The 11,995-nt window shown below is 47.0% G+C and overlaps 1 protein-coding gene across 6 annotated transcripts in view; it reads left to right on the top strand.

Annotated features, from left to right (window-relative positions):
* The first annotated feature begins 745 nt into the window (after window positions 1-745).
* The window catches only part of HIVEP2 (HIVEP zinc finger 2), a 143,429-nt gene continuing 132,179 nt past the window's right edge, over window positions 746-11,995 (top strand). For 3 of the 6 annotated variants that reach the window (XM_054819519.1, XM_054819518.1, XM_054819513.1), the window contains exon 1: window positions 962-1,534. The gene's annotated coding sequence lies outside the window, so the exon portion shown is untranslated. Of the gene's footprint in view, window positions 1,535-1,625; window positions 1,829-3,393; window positions 4,085-11,995 lie in introns of those variants that run through there. The other 3 variants (XM_054819512.1, XM_054819515.1, XM_054819514.1) reach the window with 3 other exon arrangements.

The following is an 11,995-nucleotide window of genomic DNA, read 5'->3' as shown; positions in this document are numbered from 1 at the left end:
CCGCCTCGCCTCGCCCCGCCGAGAGGGTATTCCCCCTGCAGCGCCCCTGCCCCCGGGGACGGGCCGGCTCCGGGGCCGGCGGGGGGTGGCGGCTGCTGCGGGAGACTGGCCCCGCCACCGGCCCCGGCCCGGCCCCGCCCCGCCGCCGGACGTTGCGCGCGCTCATTGGCTGCGAGCGGCCCCGTGAGCGGCGGCGAGGGGAGGTGGGGGCGCGAGCCCCGGGCGGCCGTTACCCCGCGCGAGGTGGTGGCGGCCGCCCCCGGCGAGAAGAGCGGTGGTCCCTGGCCCTCGGCCACCGCCGGCACCGTCCGTCCTCTCGGTGGCACCGGGGCAGGGGCTTCGCCGCGGCGCTGGCGGCGAGAGGCTGTTAAAATAAATGCGTGTCCCTGCGGCAGAGCCCGGGGCGGCTGCTGCATCCTCGGTTGTGCCCGCCGCGGGCTCCCTGTCCTGCGGGGCGGCGGCGAGCCCCGCCGCCCCTCCTAAAGGGCTGTGCACCAGGCGGTGAGCGAGGGTCGGGGCGGCCGCCCGCCCGGCGGGCAGAGCCGTGCCCGGTTTCGGAGGCGCCTGCCAGGGCCGGGCGGGCGCCGCCGGCAGGCAGGTCGAGAAGCCGGGGCCGGCGGCCGGCACGGGGAGCCCTGGCGTTGTATTGTTCTGCCTGACAGATAACGTGATCTTGGCCAGGCAGGAGCGAGGGCGCGGAGGGGCCGGGGGAGGGAAAAAGAGGAAGCGGCGAGAGGGGAGGGGGAAGGAGGATCCTCGGAGGAAATTCTCAGGACGGGAGGACGCGCGGCTGGTGCACGGCAAGTCGGGACTGGCTCTCCTGGGAGTTCCCTCGGCGGGGAGGGGGAGGGAGAGCGGCGGTCTCCGCCGGCGGGGAGAGGCCGCGGCTTCGCCCTCCGAAGCCCTGCCTCCTCCTCCTCCCTGCCTGCCTGCCTGCCTCCCCTCCCCGCCCGCACGGCGCACCTCTCCCCTCGCCGCCTCGCGCGCACACACGCACCCGGGCGGGCAGCGCCCATCACCCCGCGGCCGGGCGCTGCCGGTCGCGCCCCGCTCGCTCCCCGCCGGCGCGCGGGGGGACCCGGTGACGTCACGGGCGGCGCGCTCCCCGCGCTCGCTCCGCGCTCGCCGCCCTGTAACTTCTGTTCTGGGAAGTGGTGCCAGGAATAGCCCGGCAGATCTGCCTGCAGCGCAGAGCGCTCCCTCCCGCCTCGGCCAGGGCGGGCTGCGGCTCCCGGGCCTCCGCCTCTCCCCCGTGCAACACCAGCCCCTCCGCCACTGTCAGGGTGATGGTGATGATCCTTTCCAAATAGAGGGAGAGAAATGACCTGCCTTAAGATAAATGCGTGAAACGGGCGCCCCTCGGCCGCTGGAGTATCTGTCTTTATATATAAAAGAAGCACCGCGAGCCACCTCACTCCAGGCAAGCCCTTAGCAAAGGAGCAACAAGAGCGCCCGGCGGGATCAGCAGCAACAACAACAACAACAACAAGGGCACCGGGAGGGCTTCCCTCCTTCCTCCTCGGTGACTTTCCAGGTGAGCAGCAGCGCCTGCTGCGGGCAGCCCCCTCCTCCCTGCCCGCCGCCCGCCCGTCCCCTGTCACCGGCACCAGCTGACAGCCGCGCCGAGCCGCCGGCGGGGGGGCGGCTGCCGGCGGCGGGGGGCACTCCGGCGGCGGGGTTCGGGTGCGGGGCGCCACAGGGCCGGCTTTCGGGCCGCGGCGGAGAGGGCACTTGCCGAGCGGGGGGTCTGACGCCAGCGCTCCAAGTGCTGCCGGAGCGACCGGCGGCGCGGCCGCCGCCGGGCACCCTCGGCCCTGGGGCTGCAGGGGTAAATGGAGGGCAGGCGGCGGGAGGCGCGGGGGAGGGCGCCGGCGGGGGAAGCCGGCGGGGCTGTAAAACCGCCGGACCGGTAAGTCACCTCTGTGGCGGCGGCGGCGGCTCCGGGCGCCGGCAGTCACCGGCACCGTTCCCGGGGCACCACGGCCGGCGGCCCTTCCCCCGGCCCGGCTCGGCCCGTCCCGTCCCGGCGCCCCGCTGAGCCGGCGCAGGAGGGTGCCGGGGCCGGGGTCCGGCCTTTGTCGGTGACACGCCGTTAGGAAATGTGGGGAATACCCAGCTTGTAAATGTATGCAGATGAGGAGCAGACTGCCTTGCGTAATCCCCTCCTGTGGCGGGGAATGGGCATGGTCACCGCCGGGGAGAGGCGCCCGCGGGGGGGCCGCCCCGACGGGGTTCTCTCTGCGGCCTCCGGGGGGGAGGGCACCCCGCGGGGGGGGGAGGGGGGCACCCGGGGCCACCCGGCGCGGCGGGCAGGGCGCCGGGGGTAGCGGTGTGCGTGCGCGTGTATGTGTGCGTGTGCGGCTCCGGCTGCCGGCACGTCCCCGCGGGGGGGGGGGGGCGTCGGCGGGCCCGGGGGCGTGCGTGTGTGCGGGGAGACCCGCCGCCGTGCCGGGGGTGCGCGTGTGAGTTTGTGTGCGCGCTGCGCCGCGGTGACTGTTCCCTGAAGTGGGTGGGACGTTGGCCCGTTCCGGGAATGTTCCATGACGTGTAAACGCCACAGGAAGGGGGTTAACAAGGGGCTCGGCCGGGGCCGCCGGGGCCGGCCCTCCCTCCGCCCGCCGGCGGGGCTGCCGCGGGGGTGGCGGCGGGCGGGGGCGGGCGGCGCGGGGGCTGCCGGGGGCACGGTCCCTTATGTAACGCGGGTACGTGTGCGGCCGGTGGTGATTATGTAAGCGGCACGTCCGCGCCTGTCGCACAGGATACCTCACGCCGGCACCGCCGGCCAGCCGCGGCGGGAGGCAGGCAGGGACGGACGCCGCGAGCTACCTCTCCGCGTCCCCGCCGTTGAGGGGAAGCGGCGCGGGGAGGGGGAAGCCCCGGTTTAGCCCGGGTGATGCCCCGCAGCCCGCTCCGACCGGGGGCTGGCCGGCAGGCACGGCCTTCCCCTCTGTGAGAGGGAGCCCGAAGTGAGGGGAAGGATGATGATGTTTCTGCTCCGGGTGATGCCCTGAAGAGCTCCGACCCGCGCGGGGGGGTGGGGGGGGAAGCCGGCGGGAGTCCCCGCCGCCTCAGCCCGCCTGGCCCGGGGGCTCGGCCGGCCGCCGGCGAGCCCGCCCTGTCTCCGCGGGCAGGCGGCCGGGGCTCGCCCCAGGGCAACGATAAAAGTCCTCCGAGCTTAATTTCCCAGAAAAAGAGTTCTCTGTTTTTCTTACTAGTTGGCAGTAATGGTCAGACGTTATTTTGAGGGTTGTTTGTTGTTTTGGTTTTTTTTTCCTTCGTATGGTAACTGCAGAAATTAGACTTGTACTCAAACATTAAAGGTTTTTTTATTACAGTAATTCTTGAATGTCCTTTTAAAGGAATAGAAATACTAATGAGCTTCAGCAAAAATATTTTGCTAAATAATTTCCCTTCTCTCATTTTACAATGAAGTCAACTTTAATATAAAGCCTGTCTGGTTTTGTGTGTTAAATAACATAGGAAACATTTTATGCCTATTTGGTCAAGGGTGTTCCTTTTTTTTGTTTTACCCTAATGAATCTATACTGTGAATTATTATGAAAGAAGTAAATGAAGTGGTTGGGGTGGCAAGAGCAAACCATTAGTTGGTAGGTCTGTGTTGTTCTACTTCACGGAGCCATGCGTGCTCTCGGTTCCTTCTGTTCCGTGTTTGCGCAGCTCCTAGCGCAAGGGGGCTCCGGTCATCATTAGGCGTTCTAGGGACACCGAGTAATTACAGTAATTGCTAAATTAAAAGAACTACTGGTCTAACAAGGTACAAATTCAGTGGCCCTAGTTTTTAAATTCTGTTGTTGTGAACTACCACTGACTACCAGAGGAATTTGCTCCTCAGGTTATGAGGACACAGTGCAGAATCTTCAGTATTTTGATAGTGAAAATGATATGCAGGCGTGCTAAAAAAAGTACATCTGTTTTTAAAGATAGGAGAGTCTCTGCCTGTTAGGTTTGCAGCACGTGGACGTATTTAGATAGATGACCTGTAACCTCGGGGTTATATTTATTTACAGTTAGATGTTAAATCTTTCTTTATCCTTCGATTCAGGAGATACTTCTGAAACTTCAGGTATGAATTATCTGAAACTTTCTTCATTATTTTTTTGCTTTGCCTCGTTTTTCAAAACAATTGTTAGTGTTGTAGATTAGGCTGAGAGGGTTTTTTCCATGTGAGTTTTAAAAAGTTACTACTGTCATCTGTAAATGCATTTAAAGCTACTGTGGTTTTCAGCTGTGAAAGGCAGCAGTGGTATGGTACAAAGTCAAGGTGTCATTACTTTTGTGGATAGAACAATGCAAATTTTTAATGTTTTAGAGGCTATTGTGTTGACATTATTTTCCAATGGCTATTGGGTATAGCAGGCATATGCATCCTGGCTGAGGTGGCACGTTAAAACAGCACTGCTATGGCTAAGAATAACGTTGAGCAGCACTTGTCCCAAAGCACAAATGTAGAGGACTTTTAATTGTGTGTCTAAGTCCAATTGTGTGGCAACAGTGCAGAACACTTCTTTACAAAGGCAGATTTTTAGATTCTCAAGTGACTAGATTGCCTCATATGTGAGATCTGTTTACAAACCTTCTTGTTACTATGAAGACAAAACAGAGAGCCATATGCATTCATGTGGTCCTTGCTGAATAATGGTACATGTGTCTGCTTGAGTGTTTGGCAGTATATCATGTTTAGTTTATGTGGTGGCACCCTACAAGGCCATTCTTTTTTGACTTTTAACTATTTCTAATATCATTGGCTGGCCTTAGTTACATGAGTAAACTTAGGACACTGGTCTGCGTGTTTGTAACTCAGCTAGAAGTTTTTTAAGCAGGCAATTTATTGTTGAGCATTTTGCCAAACTTCTTTGTTTATTCATTTATTTAGGTGCTTGTCTTTAAAATAATTAAGGTGAATTGGATTTAAACAAAAGTGAAAGTAATCAGTACCATTTTGCATGTCCCTCTCCTCATTGTTTTCGAGTCATCAGAAGGGACAGTTGCTACTTTTGAAGTTTAACCATGTCAGGTGAGGTAATGGGAATATAGGAGCTGTGTGTCTGGCAGAAGTGGTTTATTGAGCTAAATACTGCAATGCTTACCCATCAAAGAATGCTTACTATTTAAGAGTATCACTGTAGGTGGAAAGATCGGTTATATGACTTGTACTCTGAAAAATAGCAAGCTGTCTTTCAAATCTGGGTATGGTGGGGCTTTGCAATAGGCTGTGGCCGGTTATATTGATAGCTGTCCATCCAGCTCTGTAAGTAGAGCTCAGCAAGTACTACTTCCACATAGTTCTCACGTAATTCTGCATAAGAATTCCAGGTAAAATCACCAGAGCTGAGTACGAACTTTCTCTGACTGTCTTAGGTCCTAACATAAATCAGGCCCAGCAACAGTTGGTTCTTCTTGTCAATGGCCTTCATGCGGGGTAAAAAGGGGAAAATGTTTTATCCATCTTTCTCATCTCCATCATTGAGAAGAGGTGAACCTGACAGTGTGTGGTTTTAAATTATTGGTGGTCCCAGGAGGAGGAATACATTATTATGAGATCTGATGGGTTAAAGTCTTCAGCAAGAGTTAATTGGTAATACTGTTGGGAGCTCCACAGAAGTGTTGAGTGCAGAGGCTGCATACCTTTGTTATTTGAAAAAGGTCTGATAAGTTATGAGGAAAGTACTTTAAAAATTCTTTTATTTAAAGAGGCAGGTTATTTTTTCTTAACAGATTTCTTAAACAGCATCTCTGAAGTAGTGCGTGACAGATTAAAATAAATATTTTTTGAAACTGTTTGGTTTTCTCCTGTAATTTAACTGTGGTTTTTTTCCCCTCTAATATAAGGAACTATCTATCAGTTCCTGAAGAAGTAAAGAAACAGCAAGGGGAAGCGTAAGCTAGATGGAAAATGGAGAATAGTATTTTTTACTGGTGTGTTTCAGTCAGTAATTTTAGATGCTACGTTTAATTAAAGTAGCAAGGGATTACCACAGAAGAATGACAGTTTGAGGCTGACTGTGCCATTTTAATAGGAAATAGCAGCTTTGTACAGTTTTGTTTCTCTTTTTGGGACTTTTTTGGTTATTTTAAACATTTTTGTAAGACTTTGCAACAACCGTTCAGTTTCAGCAGGAAATATTAAAAAGCAATTCATTGGGGCCATATTTTTCATTCTCAAGTGAAATTAGGACTTATAAAAGTGCTGGTCTGACAGCCTGAGAGCAAAATTCCATTGTAAGTAGAAGTATCAGAAGTTTTTCCATGATAACCAGCTAGTGAGCCTCTACTTGTACCTTAAGAAATCATCAGTGAATTTAAAGAATATGTTAATCTCTGGAAACATCTGATTTTGGGCTTTTTTTTTTTTTTTTGGTTGAAATAGCAAGTGAGAGAAACCACATACTTCTTATTTTAGCATTCTGAACTTTTGTTCATATATTAGATAATTGACTTTACCCTAACCACTCGTTCGTAGTAGGTTGCCACTGGTAAGGTTTGCCCCCAGAAATCTCTTCCACAAAGCTATGAACATGGAAAAGGGGTGAGAGGGTATGGGTAAGGGTAGGGGAAACAATCTGATGCGATGTTTCCAAATCCCCAATGTGAAATAATCAGAAGACGTAGAAGTAGCATGCAACTTTGCCTGTCAAATTAAAAGTCTCTTGCCTTTTTATTGTCTTGTGATTAATTCCTCACCATCATTAATATGGTCTAAACATAAAAGTTTCTTCTTGCTCTGAGGAAGTTTTGTGGGTTCTGGGTGCTTATTTGCATTTGTCTTTCAGGCACACTTTGTACATTTCCAAAACGGTCACTCTCTGTTCTCTGTATGCCAGGGTAGTGGCAGTGGAGTGTGGACCACGACTGTTTATGGTCACAACATTGCTTGTCTTTCTCCTATTTCCTCGTTCTGCCCTGGGCATGCCTCTCTTACTGTTTCTTGAAACTAAATACTGCCTTTTACTTTTTCATAGATTTATATATGAGTACGCAAAAACCTATACGTGTTGTGGGTTTTTTCCTCCACTTTCTCTGGATGGGCATATTGGGGCGTACCTACCCAAAAATGTACCATTTAGATGGTAGTATTCTTAAAGTAATACAGTGTACCAGTGTGGATGTGATTATCTGACATAAATTCCCCTGGTACATGGTTATGCCTATATGACTAGTTTGTATAGTGATTATATCCATTTTTCTGAGTTTGTTTATGCATATTCTACCTCTGTCAGCGTAGACTTGGTCTCAACAGAAAAGATCTTTCTAAAAATGACATAGAAACCATAAGTAATGTAATAACGTAGTTAGTAATGGGTTTATGGCCACTTCATGCACACATGGGTTTGTTTTGTTGCACCTCAGTTTGTTTAACAGAAAATTGTTTTATTGTTTTGTTTTTTCTTGTGATTGACAATTCTGTCCCAATATGCTTACAGAGTCTGAAAAATGCTTCAGACTGCACAAAAAAATGTGTAAAGAATATCTCTGTTCTTAAGTAAGTTCACTTCATTGCAACTTAAGTAAGTTGTAATAAAAAGTGCTGCAGCTCTGGCTAAAGTCTTTGATCTATGTAAGCTGCCAAAGGGGGATAAGAGAAGAAATACAGTATTTTTTGAAAGGCATGCTTTAATTGCTGTTGTGTCATACAGGAGGAACTCAAGGTTTGATTGCTACAGAAAGTTTCTTTTTTTAAGATAATGGTTTATCGGAAGTTCCATACAAAGGAAAGCAGTTAGGTAATTTGCATGTATATTTCAGTTTAATAGAAAAGTGAACACTAGAGGAGCTAAAGGGAATTGAAATCACAGTGTCGGGTGACATTTCAAAGGTTATGCAGTAAAGTGGAGTTTTGACCCTCTTTAGAAGAAAATGCTCATGAAAAACCAAGCAGAAGAAAACCCCAGATCATTTTCTGTAATTCATAGTGAAGTTTAGACTTTTTTGGCTACACAGGTTAGTATTGCTGCTGGTCTGACTGGGCTAACTTAATCCTCCCTGCCTCCCCAAACCCTGGTGGTGTGCTTGGAATTTGGCTCCGCTGGGCTTAGTGGTGGACTGTCAGAGCTTGGATGCACTCTGCATCAAATAATTTATGAATATGGAGTAATACTGGATATTTTCTAATAAGCAATTTAAAAAGCTGAAAGAAATGTACAATTACACGTTGTAGGATATGGTATAATCTCACAGAATTTAGTAGAACAGAATGCTTAATTTTGTTGAAATAATATTATTTAATGAGGAGTTTTCCCATAGAGTAATACCTGTGCTTTGGCAGAAAGGAGCTTTATGTTTAAAAAAATCTGACAGGACAGGATCAGGATTATCAGAATTAGTTTTATTAGACAGTGGGGTTTTCTTGCATATTGAGGTTTTTTTTTCATTCAAATAAGATAAATGGCCCAATCTCTGTATTTATGTATTTTGTATTTGTGGTTTGCATTAAAACAAAACACACATAATTAATGTGTCAAGAAAGAGTAGCATGAAATAATAACTGGGGTTACCCTTCCCTGACAACAAGACATGATGCTATTTAGAGGAAAAACTAGTTTAGACCAAAGTCAGTATTCAGCGGCGACTAAGCTGCTGGCATCTGTTAACAGTCTTCGTAGCTCGGGGTAGTTCATTTTGAGTGTAGTCTGTTCACAAAAGTCCTAAAAATATGTGGAGTTCCATGTTCCTTGTCTTTCAAAGACAGCTAAAATAGTTCAGTTACCTAGAAAATATATCTTTCTGTGCTCTAACTGTTGTCAATTTATGCAGGGTTTGAGAGTGGTTTTATTTCTTTCTGTAAGAGCATTAGCAATGAAAAAGATGCTCTGGAGAGTAATGCAGGCCCCTGGTTAACTGATATCTGTGCATCCTTGCAATGTTTAACTGAGTCCTCTGTGACACCTGTGAACACTGATTCATCTTGAGATTTGAATTTCTAAAACTATTCTGTTAACATTGCAGATGAGGGAATTGAGTACAATTCATGGGCTTCTCTAGCAATATAGACTAATTTTGACTTTTCCCCATTTAAAGTCAGTTATGTTTATGAACACAGTTTCTGAAGCTGCTTATGACAGGTTTCTCCCTGCATTGGTCTGTGATAAAATAGTTCTTCAGTGAAAAAGGCATTTATCTTTGACTGTTCATTCATAGACTTCTACAACCAAATTCCCTGTTTAAGTCAATAAAAGTTTCTGCACTTTGGTAAAGATAGGATTTAACTATGAAGTTTCAGACTATAAAGTTGGACATCTTGATGCTGTGTGGTGTGATAGTCTATTTTGATCGCTAGGAGAGGTCATGGTACTAGGCTCTTAAAGAGATTTTGCTTTAAAATCTCTGCAAAGCTATATGACTATAATTACTTCCAACATTCTTAGTAAAATTGTGTCAAACAGACCTTGCAGCCTGTTCCGTAATTTTGTGCATGGTTCTACAATACTAGCAAAATTCCTCTAAAAGTTAGCGGATATTTTCACAGTGCTGCTTGGCTAGAATCTTTGTTTTATTAAGGCTTAAATAATGGATAAGCTATGTGTATTTAATTTTGTGAGGTACAGCTGAATTTTGATACAGGCTTAGCAAGATGTTACTAATACATCTGAAGAAATTTGTGATAAGTGTAATGGTAAGAGTCATTTGTATAATATGCTTGAGTAGAAAATGATGTTAGTGAAATGATGTTAATGATGTTAGCGTGATGTTAGTGAAATACAAACTCACAGGAAGGTGTTTGTATTTGGCATCACTCTAGGTCCAAAACAGCATTGCTACCTCTGCAGTAGGTTGGCAGGGTGGCAAAACGTTGGGATGGAGAGGACAATAAAGTTAGTCTAGTAAGTTATCTGTCATGTTTGATATGTGTTGTTACATATTGTTCACATCTTTTTTAGTTTTTTAATCTCTGATTTACTTAATTACCAATTAAAAATACACAAATTGTACTCACCTTTGACCTAATTTACCATAGTGGGTAATGTTAATTATTGGTGAAAAACTTCAGAATCATCCATGCATTAGTATAACTACTACATAATTTGGAGTAATTAGTAGGGCAGTGTTGAGTCAGCTGTGTTTTTGTAAAGGAGTAAGGCTGTAAATTGGAACTGATACACAGTAGTACGAAGGCTCCCACAGCACCTTCCTTTGGCATGAGTTGTTACTGACAGGACTCTGGTCTGCGAAATGTCAGGAGTCAAAAGGATGACATGTGGTACTTCATTTTTTCTGCTTTGTTTTGGCTCAGCTCACTAATAGTTGAAAACTGTTACCATATAGCTGTTCAGTGATTCCTTTAAATTAGTTAGTGATCTCATTGTGCACAAAAAATCATCACTCTGTGTGTTGCTCTTATGAACAGGCTTGGCAGAGAGGTGAGAAAGTAGTAGACAAGGAAACGGAAGCATATCAGATCCTCCAAAACGTCTCTTTAGGAGCAAGGACAAGGTGTGTTTATACACCAGCTTTGAAATGCTTTTTTTACTTCTGCGTTGTACAGATTTCAGCATCCAGAGGTGATAAACCTGAACCTTCCCCGATGGTGGGTTGGCCTGGACACATTCACTTGTAAAAGATAAGTGTACTAGGAGAAGAATGTCTGCTGCAGTTTTGGTCTGTGTCCAATATGTGATGGTCTATAGTGGTGTGTCTGAGGTCTTTGCTTGTTCTTCTGTAGTAACAGCAAAGTAGCTTTCAGTAGATATACCCTGACTTTCCTTCCCTTGCTCCCCAGATCACCTTCTGCATGGCAGGAGAGAGAAAGACACATGGGATGATGGAATTTCTTTACGCACACCTCTCCAAAGCTTCAGAGCAGCATATTTTCCACAAATGGAGTGACTGAGAGAAGCATTTTAATTTTCTTTCTCTCTCACAGCCTTAGTAATTAAAGAAGAAAATGAGGATGCTAAATACACATTTTTGGATGTATGCTGGTTGAGAATGAAGCCTAGAGGGGAAGATAAATAAGATGGGGAGGGGAGCTTTGAATATTACTGACAGTGGATTATAATTGCCTACAAGAAGTTATTTTTATCAGATCAAGTCTCCCTCTAAGTCCTCAACCTAAAGAATTTTAGTACTACAACCTTTAAAATCCAGTCACAGGTCATACAAGCACGTCTTGATGAATAACTAAGAGGCGATAGAAGGCACCAGCTTGGATTCACTGGTAACATCCTCTAACTTGTGTCATTTGGCATCTCCACAGATAATTTACATGCAATATACAATACCTTCTTATGTTGCTCAATGCTTGCAGGTATTTCTGTTTACATTTACTTATGCACTGTTTTGATGTAATGTAGTTGCAGTATCATTTGATCCTGGTCAATAGTTCAACCACTTAACTAGCAAGCAGGGGAATAAATGAAACCAATTTTGACTAACTCTTTCTCAGTCAAGTGGATTGTCTGGCAAGCCAAGACGGTAATGAATAGATTTTGTGTCTATTTACAGACTCATACACTAGAAAACAGAGAACAACGCTTCCCGGTTTCACTACATAATTCGGACAGTGTCACATCCAGATGATGGAATTACACCTGTGTTTTTATCTTAGCCAAAAATGCATTTTATTGGCTCCTGTTTTGATGTTTTCCCATAAAAATAAACATTACACCAGAAAATTGAGGGGTTTTGCTATATTGCATAAAGAAATATTTAAGTATAAGTATATACATGCACGCTTAGGTACTTTTATGTGATCATAGCTTTTGCATCCAGTCATGTTCTGTCTCCTTCACAGTACGGTGTGCCTGGAATAACTTCATGAGAGCTCGTGGTTGCAGGTCGGGCTAGTTTGTCACTGAGAGGAAGATTTGTCCTAGATTTTATGTAGGTTCAACTTCTGCTATTATTTAAATATCACAGAGAATATTTTAAATAAACTTATTTGCATTTTTTATGTGTGAGTATTAGCATTTATTTCACAACTGTGTACATAGATGCATATACACAGCCACATTTTGTTAAACAGGTAAAAAATCATATT

The sequence above is a fragment of the Grus americana genome, chromosome 3, assembly GCF_028858705.1.
Source record: "Grus americana isolate bGruAme1 chromosome 3, bGruAme1.mat, whole genome shotgun sequence".
Classification (NCBI taxonomy): Eukaryota; Metazoa; Chordata; class Aves; order Gruiformes; family Gruidae; genus Grus; species Grus americana.
This window is presented reverse-complemented; position numbering and strand designations above follow the sequence as displayed.